General features: G+C 38.7%; 1 protein-coding gene and 1 long non-coding RNA gene across 10 annotated transcripts in view; one reads left to right on the plus strand and one right to left on the minus strand.

Moving 5' to 3' along the window:
- The window catches only part of LOC140621525 (uncharacterized), a 461,525-nt gene that overhangs the window by 299,005 nt on the left and 142,185 nt on the right, over positions 1-20,335 (plus strand). For 8 of the 9 annotated variants that reach the window (XR_012021262.1, XR_012021260.1, XR_012021261.1 and 5 more), the window contains one exon: positions 13,357-13,546. This is a non-coding gene — a long non-coding RNA (uncharacterized lncRNA). Of the gene's footprint in view, positions 1-8,282; positions 8,405-13,356; positions 13,547-20,335 lie in introns of all 9 variants that reach the window. The other variant, XR_012021267.1, reaches the window with a different exon arrangement.
- CYYR1 (cysteine and tyrosine rich 1) overlaps positions 1-20,335 on the minus strand; it is a 106,474-nt gene that overhangs the window by 31,394 nt on the left and 54,745 nt on the right. The window lies entirely within an intron of this gene.

Here is a 20,335-nt window from a genome sequence, read left to right on the forward strand (position 1 = left end):
CTGTCAATATAGCCTTGGGATAGCACAACATAATGTACTGTCAGTCAAAGTCTTAAGTGCAGTAATTCTTGGTTACAAAAGTTTCTAAAGCCTTTTTTGCACAAATATAACATGTTTCATTTCATTGTTTATTAAATACTGATATTTAGAAAAGTAGTACTGACTCACGCTTAGATCAGTTTATTTTCCAGTCATGCTCTTGAGGTGTTTGATTTAGTTCTGTCATTATGCCTGCAATTCTGAATGGCTGTCACTAGATAGCAACATTCATTATTTCATTCATGAAATATGTACTGTGCATCTAGCATGTGCTAACCACAATTCTGGGTGCTGAGATAAAAGTTGAATGATACGTGGTACCTGCCTTCAAGAATTTTAGAGCCAATCTCTAACCATAGAAGACTAAGAAAAGAAAATAATTTCAGAATTCGATCATACTCAGCAAAAGAGAATTTTTAAAAAAAAATTATGAACGTCATACACTAAAGAGAGCAGTAATGATTTTTTAATACCTCTTAGTTGCATATAAAAGGTTTTTGATCTGCAGGGTACTGTTGTGAAATAGAAACTGACCCACTTGTTTTGTAGGTAAGAAAACCAAGTGTGTGAGAGGTTAAAATAAAGATCTTTTAGCCAGTTTCATGGTAAAGAATAGAGCTCAGTGGTCCTAATTCCCATCACAGAGCTGGTTATATTCCAGCGGACAGCCTGCTCTCATTCTCTCATCCAATCAACAAATGTTTATGAAGTCTCTTCACTCTGCTAAGCACTAGGCATATAAAGATGAACAATGTCTCCATGGAAAGCAGAGAAGGAGAGGAGAGAGGATTCCTGGAATGTAGGGGAAATTGAAGCTCTAAGATCCTATGGCTGATTGAATTAGGGAGGGAGCGGCCAGGGTGCAGAATGTCTTCCGTGTGGGCGTTGGCCCCTTGCTGGGCCATATGCAGTACATAAAAATATGCTGAAATCAAGACTATATAAGATATGCAATCATAAGCTAGATTTAAATAGATACAGCCACTGCACACAGGTTTTCCTGCCTTTTGCCTTTCAAACCTAAAAAATTTCCAATTGCTTCTAGATATAACACTCTCATTTATAATGCTTTGGCACAGCTAACCCTTTTGAAGTAACCTTTGCTGAAACTTCAAACTGAGCTAATTACCTTAACTTGCTTATGATAATTACTTTGGGCAGGACTACCTTTTTCTTTCTGTACCTTTTTTTTTTTTAAATCATATTTTAATTGGGAAAAATCATAAACCAGTTTTTTAACAGTGACAGTAAGGATTTCTGCTGAAAATCTATTTGTTGAGATTTAAGTCCTGAGAGCACATAAGATATAAAAGATTGAATCTGATTTTGAAAATTCAGAACTCTCAGAGTACTTTGCTTTCCTTTCCATTGACTCCAGCATGGAGAGTTCCAAATAAATATGGAAGCTAACACAGTTACTAACCAGGCAAAATAGTGACTACCCTACAAGCCTAGATATTTAACATTTAAAATTCCATAGGACGTGGGTGGATGTTGGAGGCTGTAAACCCTTCCAAATTAACTGCTGAAGCAGGTAACAGACCTTGATAATATAATGGGTCCTTGGCAGTGAGCCCACATACTGCCCAACCTGGTGTTTCTCCATGTGGTTCTATCAACTGCCAGACTATATTATCAGCAGGCCTTCCCACCCAAACAACTGTCATCCTCTTCCTGGACCTTAGCAAGTCCCCACCCTCAGCTGAGACAAGCCTGCAATTGGTCACTGTCTGCTGGGGCCATTTCCAGTTTAAGGCCTACCAGTGATTTGCTTGGTTCCGACATTTATTATCTGCCAACACTCCCAGGACCCCGGGATTACCCTGACCCAAGAGCTTCTGTTGGATCACACCTTTCTGAAGGCCTTACTCACAATCCTACTGGTGCCAGTCTGATGTGGCTATCAGAAGAGTTATACCTTGGCTTCCTCATTGGATCTAGCCTCATACTTATTTCAATGATTCTTAAAGTCATCCACAAACAATACATCCTTATCATTGCATCAATATCATTCCTTCTGCCTCTATATAGCTTCAAACAGTTTCTGAGGTTTTTTTAATGCCTTGCAATTACCCACGAGAGAAAAAGTGATTTCAACCATGTCTCATTTCAATACATACAATCCCAGTGAAGGAAAGTGATTGGCCCAGCTACAACTGGTGACCCATCTGTAGCTGGATTCACAGCCAGGAATACCACAATTGGCCTACCTTGTGTCAAATGCTTGTTCCCAGACCTGTGATATGTAACCAATGAGGAAAGACATGGAGGAAATAGTCTCAGGAGCAGAGGCAAGTGGTTTGGCATAAGATGACACAGATATTGATATATACCATAACTTTGTGTAGTTGACGTTGTTAGGATTCCAGGTCCAAGTTTGAATTTGTGGATATGAGCTACAATTATAAAGAAGACATAAAATGCTCCCAAATCTCAGTTCTGTCTCTCCTCTACCTAATATAAATTGGTGACACAAACTCAAAGAGGTAACTTCAGGCAAGTTTGTAGGTATAGAACTATGAGGATTTTTAGTGACCAGCTGTTCTAGCAGATCTTACTTCAAAAAATTCATGTAATCTCCAGGTTGGAAAGAATCATAAATTATGCAATATCAAACACTTTTTAGTATCTCTTCTAGCTTAGATATGATGTTGGAGATTCAAGACTAAAACTGAGGAAGACACGGACATACATGCATATAACTGTAATGCATGGATTAAGTGCAAATAGGGAAGCACAGACCAGGTGAGAGCAGGGGGCAGTGTCTAATCCAAATGTGATAGTATGTGTGCTGGCTTGTGTAAGTGGAGATTGGGTGTTTAAGTGTGTTTGGGGAGTAGATTCCTGAAGGAGGTAAACCCCTTCTGAATTTTTTTTTAATTTTTTAAAAATATTTTATTTATTTATTCATGAGAGACACAGATTGAGAGAGAGAGAGAGAGAGAGGCAGAGACACAGGCAGAGGGAGAAGCAGGCTCCATGCAGGGAGCCCGATGTGGGACGTGATCCTGAGTCTCCAAGATCATGCCCTGAGCCGAAGGCAGCACTAAACCACTGAGCCACCCAGGCTGCCCCCTTCTGAGTTTTAAAAGAAGATTAGGACTCAGGGACCCTGAATGGCACAGTCAGTTGGACATGTGACTCTTGATTTTGGCTCAGTTGTGATCTCAGGGTTGTGAGATCAAGCCCTATGTTGGGCTCCAGGCTCAGTTCGGAGTCTGCTTGGAACTCTCTCTCCCCCACTCCCACTCTCTCTCTCAAATAAATAAATAAATCTCTAAAAAATAAAGGAAGATTAGGATTTAGTTGAAAAGAATTGAGGCTTAAAAAAAAAACAGAAAAAAGAAAAGAATTGAGATTAGAGCAGAAGCACATTTAAGATCAAAAGAAGAACATATAAATGCCATAGAAATGTAACATATCATCTATGTTTAAGGGACAATGAAAAGTCAAGGGCTACTGGAATAGAAAAGAGGTGAAGCTGGACGGTAAGCTGAGGTTTAGGGGACAAATTGAGAGGACCTTCAATGATGCTCTCAAGAACTTGGCCTTTCTATTGAAATTAATGGAAAACAAATGAAAAGCTATAAACACAAGTTGGTCTAAGAGTCATGTGGAGTGGACTTGCTGAGTCACAGGTTGTGGCTGGGCAGTCCTGTTATGAGACCATTTTAATTATCTGGGCTAAAGATGATGAGAGACTGAACCTGACCATGGTAGTGGGATAAGGCAGAAGGTGGAAAGGAAAGACTTCAAGAACAGCATATAAGTTAGAGTTAGCAGTACTTTATAGTCATCAACCTCAAACTCCAAAAGGATCATTATAATTCTGTGCTACCCACTAGTCCCCAAAGCTTTTGGACATTCCCAGGACTTAAAAGTCATTGAATCTATAAGCAGCTTATTCCATTGTGGAGTAATACCCTGTAAGTGTTAGACACTTCAGTGGGATTTAGTTCACCAAAACTCTTATCTCTCCCAAAGAAGAGATCTGTCAGAGGGAAGAAAGGTAGGGTCTGGCCCAGAGGGTGTCATATAGAGCACAGGGTATAAACTTTCCTTATCCTTGTTGACTACTAGTCTGACTTTAACCAAATGTGTTTTCCACAGGTAAATATGTTTACAAAGGCTTATCTACTCTTTAATATTGTATTATGTACAGTTTTAGCATAATGAGCATGCATGAATAGGAGGTCTGCCTTATTTGTATAACTAATGAACTCTTAATTGTCCCTCTCTGAAACAACTGTCTTTAAAGCTCTGTAAAATGTATACTAAAAATAATAATCTTTGAGTTATTTTTAGATTGCCTCATGAAGTCTGATCTTCTCATTCAGGTCTTTTTGCAGTTAGAATTTAATTGGATCAGATGATGCCAGAGGTCCCTTCTAGCTCTCCACCACCACAACCAATTAGCAGAAATTCCACTTTAATAATACAACTGCTGCAGGTCAAGCAAGGAAGCAAACCAGAGGTGGAAATCTCAGCCTAATGAACATTGAGAAAAGATTAGAAGAGAGTTGAATTTCAGTGTGATAATTTATTACAGTCCAACAAGAACAGAATTTTATGAATATTGGCTAATTGTAATTTAAGCTAGATTTATTCACACAAATCTCTCCTCCAACATCACCTCCAATTCTGAGGTAAAAAGAGAATATCTCTTTTCAGTATTTCTTATCTCACTTATTGCCAATATAAGCCACAATCTCAAGTCTGTGGGGATGCAATTAATGATCAAGGAGTATTAAATATTTTACATAATTATAACTGCATGTATTCATTCACATTATCTAGTCAGCTCTTAATTTCCACTTTAGACAGATACAGTTTTGTCTTAAGGATCTTGACAAAAATGCCTATACCATGATGCAATAGTTAGTTTGGAAGATAGCTCACATGATATTTTTTTATAAAAAGAATAAAAGATCCAAAAATCAAGTAGATTCTGTGCATTTTTAGGGGTAGCTGTTATAATGTGCTTGACTGTTTCACTGCATTCTTTGAAATTCCAATAGGCCATGGGACTACTCACTCTTTCAACCATGCAACTTCCAGGGAGGGAATTATGCCTGGTTTGAACCCTCCGAGTGTTGTCATACCATAGTTTTGTCTCTTTTGCATGCCTCAGAAGACAAAGTTCATCCTGTCCCATCTATTAGGATAGACTAAAGGGAGGAGGAACAGCTGGAGAGATAATAATTCTCCTATTGGAGAGAAGAAAATTAGCCAATATAAACTGTGCAGCTTGGGAGAATAAGGAAAACTAGTTCAAGTAGCTTATATTGCCTGTGCACACAGGAGGAATAACAAATTATAGTGTCAGTCATTACTATAGATTAAAGATTCTTCTGACAAATTAATGCTGATTGGGCAGAAGGAAGCAGATTTAATAAGGAACAACACAGTCATAGGGAATTAAGGGAGCAATAATCTTTAGTTCTGCGGATCCACCTAAGGCAGGCAAGTGTGGGCAGCAGGGGTGCTGTAGAAACAGTAAAGCCATGTGCTCCTCTACATTTCCCAGCTTCTCCTGCAGCTTTGAGGGGAGGAGCTGTGGGAAAATTCTTCCCAAAAGAATATTAAAGGAAGTGATGTGTCACTTCCTGTCAAGGTTAGTTAAGATTTGGTGTTTCTTCCTCAGCTTCTACCACCCCAGGCCGTCTGTGTGACTGAAAGCAAAGGATTCTGGGATGGTAAGCCCTCAATATTGAAGGAGGCTGAGTCACTGAGTCATGGCCTTGAGGGAGCCACACAGGTGAGATGTTGAAGTGATCAAGAAATAAAATGGTGTTGGGCCAAGCCACTGAGATTTCAGGTTTTATCAGTTTCTGCATAGCCTAACTATCCTGATTAATGCATCGGTGTGATTCAAAGCACAGGATATGAATTCAGATACCAGTGTTTAAATCCAGTTTCCATTATTATTAATGGGCTCTGTGACATGACCTCTTTGAAATTGAGTTTTGGGGCAAGATTCTTGGTATTAGAATGAGACACTGTAAGGAGTTTCAACTCAGAAAACAAAATGAAGTCCATTGGTGGGCCCTGGAAATACAATATCCCAAGAGAGGTGAAACTTCCAAGGACCCAGGTGTGGTTATCAAGATCCCAGACTTATAGAGCTGAATAGGCCCACAAGGCACCTGATTTGTATAGAATATGAAAGCCAATCTCATTTTGTCTTGGAATGAAGGCTGCAGTCCTCAACTCTGGATTCACATTAAATTTAAATTAAATCACAAAAATACTGAGGCCTGAGCCCTAACCCAAATCAATTAAATCAGAATCTCTGGGGATGAGATCCAGATAGCATTATATTTTTTAAGTTACCCTAGTGGTGTTAATATGAGCCAAAGTGGAGAATCAATGACTAAGAGTAACAAAGAGAGTCTAATGCTGCTTAAGGGCTTTCTGTCTCACTTGAAATTGGTTCAGAAGGTGAAGGTCAGAGCCCAGGGGGAAAGAGTCTGGTGGACTCAGTTATGTGGAATGGGAAAAAGGTGATTTTAGCAGCAATTTCTCAACAAAAAAGAGAAAGCAGTTTAAGTCAAAACATTTCCATTTATGGAGATTACATGGAAGGAATATTGTTATGAATCCTATTATTATTTTCCTTTCAGTCTGCATTCTATTTCATATTCCCAAATCCACTAAATGCACTTCAAGTGTGAAAGAAATCACAAAATTAATACTTAACATGGAAAAATATTTCTGATTGGTAATATACAAATTAGTAAAATATTAATAAAGTATTATAGAAACACAGAAACTAAAAAATGCTTGCAACCTTTTCTCCTAAAAAGATATGTTTGATCATGAAAATAGGCAGATCGGTGCTTCCCAAATGGGAAGAAAATTTGGCCCAGCAACCTAAAAACTGCCAGATTGATTCTGACCCATTGTTTATCCAATGCCCTATTCTATTTATGCTCTAACCACATTTGGGAAGGAAGGTCAGTTTCCTACTAGACATGAATGAATCTTAATGGAAGATGTCCCTTAATTTCCTTTCGTCATTTATAACTGTTACTCAAATTTTTCCTATTTTTGGATTGCTAAGGTTCAGTGAGATGAAAAACTTGAAAATATCTGCTGGTAATGACAGGTATTGGTTGACAGTAACATTAATTACTTGGTTTTGATGCTGTAGAAAGGTGACTAAAGAATACTCAGGTTAGGTACACTAAGTTGCATTGCTACCAAAGCTTTCTGTTTTTTCTTCTTTACTTGAAATCAAAGTCAAGAATCTTAATAATTTTGAGTGGTCCTTAAAATATTCACATATCTGCTCATATTTAATTTGAAAATGATCCTTTTGCCATCAATATACCCTCATGAGGAAATCCAAATCATAAAAATTTTTAGAGAAGAACACCAATAACTGATTTCATGTAAACAGTTTGGGATTATGCCAATCAATTTACCATTTCATGATTTCAAAGCTTGTTTCATCAATCTTCTGTCACTCAAGTCATAGAACATAAAATAAACCTTTTAACAAGAATTTGGGTTTTATTCTATAAGACAGACAAGGTCATTTTTTAAAGCAAATCAGCTAGTGGGAGTGCTATGAGAAGCATGCCAACAGAGATAAATAGGCATAGGGCCTTTCGGCTCCATTCCATAAATCCTGACCTCTTTTTTCCCTTCTGCTACTAGAGGGTAGTTTGCTTCTCGTATCATTCCCTAAGGGAAGTTCTAGCACCACATGAGGCTAACAAATATAATTTGGCCTTTTACTATTTTAAGTTAAAGTTATTAAAATGCCATAGACTCAGTGAAGTGTGGCTTGTGTCATATGATCATCCTGAGAAGGAGTCACACATATTGCCCCTGACAACAACATTATGACAATGTGAAACTAATAATTGCTTTTTTGGGGGGAATCAATAAATTTAAGATCAAGTGCCTAAATGTTATGTTTCAAAACATAAGAAACACACATTCTTTTCTACACTGAAAGACAAACGAAACATGGGCCTTTCAGCAGACTCAGGTGTAAATATTGATTTTATGCTCTCCACTGAATTAGAAAGTCTGAATTGAATCTCACAGTGACTTCCCTTATTTCATTTGTGTCATATATTTTTCATTTGGTTGGAAATTTCAAGCAGCTAAATTTGTCATCAGCTTTACAAGATTTCCATCTTTTATACTTGATAAGTTCTTGAAAAAAAGTGAGAGACACATCTCTTCATGTATTGATCACGTATGGATGAAGTATCTATTTGTGTGTCTAGGAGCTGCGGACAGAACAGTGACCTGGAAGGTGTATGACTGGCCTTTGTGACATGGAAGAAAGACAGCTAAACAAGATAGTAAGAAATACTAAAGAAGTGGTAGTTAAAATGATATTTGAAAGGTGAGTTAGCCAAGGAAGAAAAAAAAAAGTACTCAGGAAGAAGAATCAACTCTTGGGAAAGCAAGATAGAGAAAGGACATATTTTATGAGAGAAAAGTTCAGTAGAGCAAGCACTGTATACAGTTTTGATGGCAGGAAGGTATCTGACTAGGGCAGATGAGTTTCGTGAATTAAACCGGGATAAGATCATAAAGGACTTTGAAAGCCATGGTAAGGGAGGGACTGTAAAGCAGAAGGGTCAGTAGCAGGAATAATGTTTCAGAAGGTATGTCAGAGAATAACAAATCAATCACAAGAGGCCATAATGAAGACAGGGACACCAACTGGGAGGTTGCAAAAGAGATGAGGGAAGTCACTGGCACATGTAGGGATGGAATGGTGGTCCCAAAGAGACAGGTTCATGTCCCAATTCCTAGAACCTATGAACATTACCTTATTTGGAAAGAGTCTTTGAAGATGTAATTAAGCTAAGGATCTTGAGATCAAAAGATTACTGTGGATTATCTGGATGGATTCCAAATACAGTGACAAATATCTTTGTAAGAGGGGAGATAGGGGAGATTTGACAGACAGAAGAGAAGGCAATGTGACCATGGAGGCAGAAGTTTGATCATGAGCCTAAGGAATGTCAACAGCCACAAGAAACTGGAAGAGGCAAGGAAAGATTCTCCTTTATAGCCTCCAGAAGAAGCATGGCCCTGCTGGCACTTTGATTTTGGACTTCAGCCCCCAGAAATATGAAAACAAACTTGTCTTGTTTTAGGCAACTGTTTTTGGTAATTCATTATAGTATCCACAAGTAACTAATACAACAAGGCAAAGAAAGACACATGAAGAGGGAAAAAGACACACTGCATTTGGGACATTGCAAAAGGCCAGCAGAGCAGGATCCAAAGGCATTCATGAGCGAGAGGCCAGAAATGAGGTTGAAAAGTCAAGCGGGAGGTTATATTAGTGAAAAGCTGCTGGGTCTGAATGCATGTGGAATGCCAAAATATCAGTGAGTGGACATGTAGACTAGTAGGAGGAGAAGAATCGTGGTCTTGAGGAATGGGAAGAGAAATTGGAAAGGGAGGAAAAAGGAAAGGAATGCAAAATGCTCTTGGCAGAGGAGGGGTCTATGGCAGTGCATGGAACGAGGGGAAAAGGGTTGGGTATAGGGAATTTGGACCTCAGCTAGGAAGGTATCTGACTAGTGCAGATGAGTTTGGTGAACTAAACTGGGATGAGATCATGAAGAACTTTGAAAGCCATGGTAAAGCAGGCTGTAAATACAGAGCAGTGGATTAGTCAGCTCAGGCTGCTGTAACAAAAACCACAGACTGGGGGACTTAAATCACAGACATCTATTTCCTTAATAGACCATTCTGGACAGTGGGAAGTCAAAGATCAAGGTGCTGGCAGATTTAGTTTTTGGTGAGGATCCTCCTTCTATCTTGGTCCTGTTTTTCCTCTCACCGTGTTCTCACATGACCGGGAAAGAAAGTGCCAGGGCCTCTTCCTCTTCTTAGGATGACACTAATCCCATCATGGGGTCTTCACCCTCATGACCTCATCTAAACCTAATCCCTCCTAAAAGCCCCACCTCCTAAAGTCCTTACATTGGAGGTTAGGACGTCAACCTATGGATTTTGTGTGTGTTGGGGGCAGGGCACAAACATTCAGTCCATGACAGTTAAGGAATTGACTCTCAGTGGACCAGATGTGGGCCATGTGGGATGGAGTCAGCTGGGACCGATTTTAGGTCCTAAGAAAACCACACGGGGGCAACAGGGCTATAATAAAGGAGGCTGGTAAGTCTGTGTGTAGAGTGGATGACAGAGGCCAGGAGGCAGTGTAGAGAGGAAGGGACAGAGGCCACCTGAATGAGATGCCAGGTGCCTGAAAGAGATCTCCACAAACCAGCAGGGGAGAAGGAGAAGCTCTAACTCCTGGAGACTGCTGTCAGAGGGGCCTGACACAGGGTAAGAAACCAGCTAAGTATCAGCAACTGACAGAACTTTCCTGCACCCTTCTCTTCACTCTTCCCTCCTGCAGCTTTCACACTGGTGGGCCAAGCATTGGAGACAGGGGAACCTGCTGGGTGGGAAATGAGTGGGAAAAGAGATCAACTGGCCACATTTCTCTGTCTGAATACAGGTGACCTACGAAATACTGTCCTCAACTAGAAGATGGGGAGAAGCCTGTCCTGAAATCTGAAATGTTTATACCTTAGATTGGACATTTAAAATTTGCAAATGAGGTGCTTTGAACCTTAGAAGACTTAAGGACTAAGAGTGAACAGGAAAGCCACAGATCTGCCAAATTTTCAGCCATTGCAAGGGAAAAGCTTCCTGTAAAAAGGCAGTGGGATAGAGTTGAATTTTGCTTATCTATGAAACATCATGCTTGTTCAATGTACCATTTAGACATCCAAAGAAAAGGACAAATATTTCCTCTCAGAAATCCTGGTAATGAATGCATTTCCTCAGAATACAATCAATAAGGTGGCAAATGACCATTCTGAATAGATGTTTCCCCTATTCCCTAGTGCTAAATTTAGTATACACAAATCATGGTGTGATTATTAAACAATGTTATTTTTTAATTTTATCGCATCTTGTAATTCTTAGAGAAACTTTTGTACAGACTGCATCACATACAGGTTCCATTTGTTTTCCCTGGCCAAGAGAAAGGTCTGTAACCAGCTAAATTCAAAAGGACTAAGAGGTGGAGTTGAAAAAGATTCTCCACTCCATTCACACAGATTCTCTTTTTCCCCTTGGTTCACCACTTAATCTTTTGGTCTCCTTTCCTTCATCTATACAGTGGCGGTAATGGGTTTCAATTTCATTTTGTTTTCTCAATGGACGGATTCTCAGTTAGACCAAATGAAAATCTAACCAGTAGTGCCCACTTATCTACCTTTCTGAAGTACTGTAAGAATTAATGATGATCTTCAAAATGTACAGAAGACGAAGAGCACACCATGAGGGAGTTGATGAGTATTATTATTTTTTAAGATTTTATTTATTTATTCATGAGAGACACATAGAGAGAGAGGCAGAGACACAGGCAGAGGGAGAAGCAGGCTCCATGCAGGGAGCCTGATGCGGGACTCGATCCTGGATCTCCAGGATCACACCCTGGGCTGAAGACAGCGCTAAACCACTGGGCCACCGGGGCTGCCCTTGATGAGTATTATTTAAACATATCAATGAATAAGTATATTTTAACAAATGTGGATAAATCATACAGCAAAGGATCTTGGCTTGCTTGCTCTAGTACCTCAATGCATCAGAGTAGAAAGAAATATGCATAACAGCTAAGTAGAAAAATAAAAGCAATAAAACCACCCAACAATCCAAGACCATAAACACATTAATAGTGAAATATTCTTTGCATCTTAAAAAAATCTAGCTGCATTTTAAAAATAAAGTACTGGTTTATACAGTCAGGATGTAAAATATGCCTTGAGATTTTAGAATAGTCTGCACAGGAAGGCAAGGGACCAAAGACAGAGATGTCCAGAAATAAAACCAAGGCAAAGCGATCAAAGATACTTTCCTCCCCAATTCAGAATGTAGCATGGGCAGAAATCATTTGCTATGTATAAATTTGATAGCTGCTTTTTTTTTGTTATTGGTCTTGCAAAAAGAGATGAAATGAAGATATGAATATTGCTTGCTTTGGAGGATAGTCAGGGAGCAGATGAAAACGCCTAGCAAGTTTGACAGGAGTAAGTTACATTTATAGAGCAACGAGAAAGGGGTATGTTACTTATGAATTTGAGTATTTTAAAAGAAAGTTAAAGTCACTGTTTCCTTCCTGTACACTAATTACTCCAGGCTGTAAACCCTCCAGCAAATAGCAAAGGGTTCAATTATTCTGGCCCTTACAATTTCTCTTGGTCTTTGTACCTAAAAGGATTAGATTTTTTAAGCTGCTCTGATTTTTTTGTATACATAAAACACTGTCCCATTCATAATATTTTAATTCCGAGTTTATTTTCTTTTCCATATTGTTTGTCTTTATGTTGTAATACACCAGTGAGCTACAGCTAATGTTAAAGCTAAGGCATTTAATTTAATTTTTTTTATTTTACTTATTTATGATAGGCACACAGTGAGAGAGAGAGAGAGGCAGAGACATAGGCAGAGGGAGAAGCAGGCTCCATGCACCGGGAGCCCGATGTGGGACTCTATCCCGGGTCTCCAGGATCGCGCCCTGGGCCAAAGGCAGGCACTAAACCGCTGCGCCACCCAGGGATCCCCAAGGCATTTAATTTAAATTCTCATCTTGAATATGATGTGGAACCCTTGTAGATTAATATTTTTTATGATAATTTTTTCTATTCTTTATTCACATGTGCTAGTTTTTTTCCTCAAATGTCTATATTTTTCCTAATAAATATAGTTTGAGTGTATTCACTGTGGTTAAAGTGTTTATTTTATACTGGATTCTGGAGGTAAGTGGACAAGGAAAATAAAATTAGGAGTTGGGAGATTTTAATTTCAGTAGGGTAATTTTATCACCATTAAAAACACTTGGAAATAGTCTAATAATGGAGAGAATATTCAGGCACCTCAATTATTTAGGATACTAGTGAGACAATTAAGTGTCTGTTCTTGTGTGGTGGGACATACATTCAAATATTTAAGTCCTGCCTTCCAAAACTGCTTATTTTAGTCTTTAAAAAAGTCACCAGAGCATTTGAGCAAATGGAATCAAAATTAAATTTTAAGAGTATTTTGCATTTCATTGATAAAAATTCAAATGTTATTAAACAAATCCCAAATAAATAACTAAACATTTCATAGTCTAATTTAAGAAATTATAGATTAAGATGTTTCCTTCTAATTTCTCTGACACTAGAACATTCTGACATACATATATCTCAAATACATCTACATTTCTTCTGCATTCTTCCTTTCTTCAAACTAACCATCTCATCTCATTTCTGTTCACTTTAGCGTCCTCCACAGTAACTGCCAGGAATCCCGTTGCCTGGAGACCGCTCTTGAAGAACATCCACTGCCGTGGCCTCTTGGAGATTTAAGGCATCTAATAAGAAGCTGTCAGAAATCATCAGCTCGCTCCTGAGAAAGTAGCATTTTTTAAAAAGTCACAATAAAGCACTTATCTGGATATTACGTATTGCAGGTAATTGGTACAACTAAAGCATAGGATAGAAAAGAAAAAAAGTACCTTTGGAAAAATCTAAATTTGATAAATTCATGCAAAAAAAAAGGTGGGACAAAAAAACCTAAATGTACTTTTATGTACTTTTTATAAAATGGAAGAACCTTTCAGTACCCCCCCCCATTGCTTATCTATTCTAATTTTTAAAACTATTCTAAAAGGCTCTGTTTCTAGCTGTATTTTTAGCTATGTTATTTGTCTATTAACATTCTCTTTAGCCCAAAGGAATTTTGAAGCAGCAAATTCAATAAAATGACATAAGGTCAACTGTGAAAAAAAAATCAATGATAAAGGAGATAAAAACGCAGCTATGAGAACTGCATATTGCAAAACCAACAAAATGAAAAGGCAGCCTACAGAATGGGAGAAAATATTTGCAAATCATATATCAGATAAGAGGTTAATATCCAAAATATGTAAAGAATTACATAATAGCTTATTAGTAAAAAGGGAAATAATCCAATTAAAAATGGGCAGAGGACCTGAATAGACATTTTTCCAAAGAGGATATTCAGATGGTCAACAGGTTATGTGAAAAGGTACTCAACATCACTGATTATCACAGAAACACGTCAAAACCATGGTGATGTATCACCTTATGCTTGTCAGAATGGTCATTATCAACATGATAACAGATAAATTCTGGCATGGATGTCGAATAAAGGGAAACCTTATGCACTGCTGGTGGAAATGTAAATTAGTACAACCACTATGGAAAACAGTATGTAAGATCCTCAAAAAATTAAAAGTAGACTATCATATGATCCAGCAATTTTACTTTTGAGTATATACACAAAAGAAATGAAACAACTATAATTAATGCTGGATGGTATTTTTGAAAGTTGTAACAGAGTAAGTCCTAAAAGTTCTCATTACAAGGAAAAATAATCTTTTGGTAACCAAATGAGGTCACAGATGTTAAAGAACAGTGGTATTATAATTTTGGAATATAATAAAATAATACAGATAAACAGTAAAAAATCCTAAAAGAACCTATATCAACTTGAAACATTCTTTTAAGATTTTATTTATTCATATTTTTAGAATGAGAGAGAGACAGTGGGAGAGGAGCAGAAGGAGAGGGAGAGAATCTCATGCAGATTCCCTGCTGAGTGCAGAGGACAATGTGGGCTCAATCTCACCACCCCTGAGATCATGACCTGAATTGAAATCAAGAGTCAGAAGCCCAATCGACTGAGCCACCCAGGAGCCCCTTGGGCATTCTTAATAAGGTCCTAGAGTCCAGCACATATTATTGATATCTGAGAATCAAGAACAGATTAATATATGGTGGAAGGTATGCCCTGTTTAAAAAGTTAGGATGTATTTGAGTCATATTTTGCATTTTTTGAAAGATAGTTAAAATGTTTTTAAGATGTTTACACTCAAAGGAAAAAAACTGTAAACTGGAAATATAACATGAATTAAAACATAGCTCAGGGACAAAGTTACAAAGGAAAAAATGGCCTTTCCTTGCTAAATGTTAATTTTTTTTTAAAGATTATTTATTTATTTGAGATAGCATGAGTGGGGGCGGGGCACAGGGGGAGAGGGAAAAGCAGGCTCCCCCTGAGCCTGGAACTGGACACAGGGCTCAATCCTAGTACTCTGAGATCATGACCTGAGCCAAAGACACATGCTTAACAGACTGAGCCACCCAGGCGCCCCAACATTTATAGTTTTGATGCTATTAATTACACTTTGTTTTTCATGGCCACCAAGGTATGGTGAATTATTTAGAATAATATTTCTTCCAAAAATCTTTATCCCCAAGCATGTACAAAGCAATACAAGTGTGAGTTGCAATTAAGATGTTCTTTTCCATGAGAATTTGGGAGCTGCTGGGAGGTGGTAGAGTCCAGAGAACTTCAGGTTGTGCTTTGATAACAGATAGAACTAGATTAACTAAATTTCTGCTACATTTCGCGATATGACCATGCATTGGCTATTCAACTTCACTGAAGTTCATTTTTTTTTCTTTTTGCAAGAAAAATGCACGTATTTATTGTGCCTAACTCCTAAGGTTGCTATGAGTATGAAATAAGTAGGTATGTAACCAGAGTCCCTGGAACATTAGAAGTGCTTAATAAACAAGAGCTGTTATCATTATCATTCCTACGAAGTTATACTAAAGCCAATGTGATCATAAGGTTCTGAGACTGAGTTTGAGGGCACAGAGTCACATAGCTAATCATGAACTGCTGTTTAAGAAAATAAAAGTTATTGTCTACTTAGCACCGTACAAAGAGTACATTCTGGGGACACCTGGGTGGCTCAGCAGTTGAGCGTCTGCCTACGGCCCAGAGCGTGATCCCAGAGTCCCAGGATTGAGTCCCACATCAGGCTTACTGCATGGAGCCTGCTTCTCCCTCTGCCTGTGTCTCTACTTCTCTCTCTCTGTGTCTCTCATTAATAAATAAATAAAATCTTTAAAAAAAAAAGAGTACATTCTGAAGAAACTAGGTTAAGATGGACAAAAACCAAACAAAAATGTTTTTTAATGCTTTTTTGTAGATGTGAGAGAAGAAATGGAGGTAATGCTACATTGGGAACTAGTTATTCTTGGGAGAAATACAGAATCGAGGTCCGCCATGGTTCTATTCGATCTCTGTTTTGCTTGGGTTTTGTGGAAGTGTAACTGACATAAGTACATAAATATTAAAAACGTTGCCTGATGAATTTGATGATTTTGTGCATGTCATATAAACCATCACCCACCAACATATAGAATTTATCTGCTGTCTCAATAAGCTCCCTTGTACCCATTCACAGTCAATACACCACCTACTCCCCACTGGCAGTCACTCTTCTGCTGATGATATGAGGCTTCAGATTCTCTTCCTAATCAAGAAAAAGAGCTTATGAAAAATTCAAGGCCCTCATTCTCTACCCTAACTAGACTGGACTCCTAATCCATTGTCTTTACTTTGCTCACAATCAATGTCACCTTGCCTCTAACCGACCATCACCCTATCATCAACATGCCCTTAATCTAATTAATCTGCACTATGTTAAGTATTCTCCAGGCATGAGCGGCTTATGAACTGTGACATTCTTCTGACATTTAGGGGGCTTTCCCTCCACTGTTGTATTAATGATGTTTCACTTCAATTTTTGATTCACAAACTCTATAAATATTATTCTCAACCATTGTTGCATTGTGTTTTCCATAGCATCCTGGGCCAACGCTAAGTAAGGAGACAAAGAAAATCAGTTTTAAAAAGACTTGAAGGTGAACTGTAGGGGCAGCTACATTTGCAAACTCAACTTCCCCAAAGCAGATTTTCTGATCCTAGTTTCAGAGTTAAATCATGATGTAACAGCTGAATGTAACAGCACCAACTTGGTGCTCTTGGTCTGAAGCAGCTCTCTACCCATTTCTATCATCAGGTGTTCTGTGCTCTGAATCTCACCTCGGATACCTGACCCAGGCACCCATGCTCAGAATCCTTCCATTTTAGGGAGGAGAAATAGGCACAAGAGGTGCATACCTTTGTAGGCTCCCTACCCCATCTAGACAGGTGCCCACTTGCTAAAATGCCTCTGGTCTCTCATTTAAACACTTGACCACTGATAACTCTACAGGCCAATGAAGCCCATAATGAACAAAGAATCAAGGTTTATGGCTAATCACAGAGAAACCAGAATCATTTCTAATATCATCCTTTTCATGACAGTGCTAGTGAGCTCTGAGCTTGGATTTTTCCACTTGCTGTATGAAAATACAAAGACTATAATAATACGACTGGAGAAAAAAATCAAATATTTGCTACAAAAACCCTCAGCCCACAGGTTGCTGTGATTTTCACTTGAGTATACTCAAGGGCTCATTTTACTTTCGACTTTAAAATTCACACTCAATTTTGACACGAGACGTATGACTCAGTTCTTTACGGTACCGATCCTGTAAAAACAGATGACTCAGCCACCAGTTATAACAGCAGATTATTGCAGTATTCATCCAAACATGCCTTATGCTGACTAGAGAGGGCTTTCAAGTTAATGAGGCAAAAACAGCAATGTCCTGATGGAACATATGCTGTCCTGTAATATGGAAAAAAAAAGAGAACCAAATATAAATACTAAACAATGTAGTATCATTGAAATGTAATCCCTTAAAAAAAAAAGGCATCTTTACTTTTCCCATTGTTTGATTATTAATTTTAGAATAGCTGTTCTCTTAAATCTATTTTTATGCAAAATCAGGATTCAGATGCCCATATGAACCAAGAGACCAGAGGCTGACTTTTCTCAACAGGTTTCCCCTTCAGAGCCAAAGCATCCATTGCAAAAGAAAATGAGGTCAGCCCTAAGAAAAATGGTAATCATTTAATAACATTGCTGTAAGCCAAAGAAGAATTACAAAAATAAGTCAATCTGGTGCAACAAAAAGCCAAAAAAAAAAAAAAAACCCAAAATCCAAGTAAAAACAGGTTCAAAATTAAAGTGTTTATTTTCAGTTCACCTAACAAACTGCTGAAAGAAATTACATTTTCCCTCAAGAAGGAAATGACACAATACCATTTTCTACCCATTGAACATCACAGGATGACATAGGATGAATGTCAACATACAAACATGACATCCTCTTAATTATGTTAATGTCAGGCAATAGAGCCAACATGGGAGAGTTATGAATTCGTTCAACATGGATTGAGCACCTACCATATATCTTCTATTCCCCCGTTGGAGGGGCTTGGCATACAAAAGGTTGTACGGTGGGGGTGACAAGTGTAAGTTCCAAGTCACCACTGGAATAAAGTAACATCTGAGGGGCCCCGGAGGCAGAGTCAGGAAAGACTTCACAGATGGCATGACATATAAGCAGAGGCAGAAAGCAGTAGGAATTTGCCAGTTAGACAAGGTGGAAAAATATTCCAGCAGAGGTCACGTGCAAAGGCATAGATGTGTGAAGTAGCTTCAGATGTTTGGAAAACAACAAGCAGTGTTGCGTGTCTGCTGCAAAAATTGCAGTCTAGAAGTGACAAGAGATGTGGCTACAAATGCAGACAGGAACTTGATGGTAAGGGATCTTTAAGTCCAAAGAGGTTAGCTCCTCCTTTGCAGGGAGGGGAATGGCACAACCAGATTCCCGTTTTAGAAAGATACTTCCTGTAGCTGTGTTCAGTGAGAGAATGGGGCTTGAGAGATTCCTGAGGGGCTGTTCCTGCAATTCGTATGACAGGGAATGAGGGCTGGACATGAGGTCCCATTGGAGGGAGAGAGGGGAAAGGGTGGATTTGTTTTGGACCAAGAACTTTTTAGAAATGGTTACCAGTCTCAGGGGGTTCTGACTTGAGCTACTGGGGTAATGAGTGTTTTCTGAGCTGAGAACAGGAATACAATGGGCATAAATTCTGGAATCGGCTGATGCAGGTTGGGGATGCTTCTATTTTTGGAGACACTGAGGCAAAAGGTGTCTTTGAGTATCCAGACGGAAATGACAAAGCAGAGTTTGTAAGATTAATGTATTCATTCTGTCATTACCTAGGACACTCCAAGTGCTGGTTTCATTTGCTGTGAAATTATATGCAAAGATTTTTGATGATTTACAGTGGTGGTTCATGAGAATAAAGACTCTTGCAAGGATTTCTTTGATAGCTTTATGGCAAGTGTTTCAAATAAGGGCAATGCAGCCGAGATATCACTGGGAACCTTGATAGAAGTCTGATTGTCATCAACATAATTTGCAGTGTGAGTTAACACCACTAGTGTTGGTTTGGTGAGAATTAGTCAGGGATCAAAACCACACATCCTGAAGTCAAGCTTATATTGTAACATCATCCATCATAAATAACTGCTTAGTGTCATAAATAGGCTTTTAGAAAACAATCCTTTAAAAATATAAATTAAACCATGTCACTACACACTTTCCATGAGGTAATGCTAAAGTGTTGATAGTAAGCTGTAGACAGAATCGAGATGGTTGTATTAGAATAGGCTGAGCTTGTGCTGCCATGACTAACAAGCCCCAGATCTCAATGGCTTAACTGAGAAAGCTTATTTTTTCCTCAAAGTCTGCTTAAGTCAAGTGACTCACGGTGCCGGCTCTCCTCCCTGCAGTGACTCAGCGATCCAGGCTCTTTCCATCTTTTGGCTCCACTCTCTTAACATATGGCCTCCATGCTTGCCCCCAAAGGGGTTGTGTTGAAAGGACCCACAGAGCCTTTTACCTAACTCAGGCCAGAAGTGACATACATCACTTCTGCTCATGGTCCGATGATCAGCTACTCCCATGGTCCCACTTAACTATGAGAGGGCTGGTTGGGAAGTATAGTCTCCTAAGAGCCCTTCAAGGACAGGAAACTTGAACACTGGCAGGCACTCCTTAGGTTTCACACAGCAGCCAGTTTTGGAATGATTTTCCTAAGATGTGGCACAAAGCAATGGAGAGAGCACAAGTAGGATCCAGCAGAGCTGAGCATAGATCTGGTTAAATAGGATTCTACCTATGTTGCCTTGAGTAAGTCAATTTTTACCTCTCTAGTCTTTGTTTTCAAATCCATAAAGTGGGGAAAATAATACATAGCCTGCTTGGAGGGATTTTTTAGTTTTAACTATAAAAGTTTGCAAGCAGAATTACCGAATTTAGGCTGGTATTCAAATGCAAGTACATAAATAATTCAGTAAGAAACCTAGAAAGCCTGCCTAGATGAGATACAATGAATTATACTATTTTACATCAATGCTGTGAGAGCCGTAGAGAATAATGGTACCATTTCCAGTCTTGCTTGCTTAACAGCTGTGACA

The sequence above is a fragment of the Canis lupus genome, chromosome 30 (assembly GCF_048164855.1).
Source record: "Canis lupus baileyi chromosome 30, mCanLup2.hap1, whole genome shotgun sequence".
NCBI classification, from domain to species: Eukaryota; Metazoa; Chordata; class Mammalia; order Carnivora; family Canidae; genus Canis; species Canis lupus.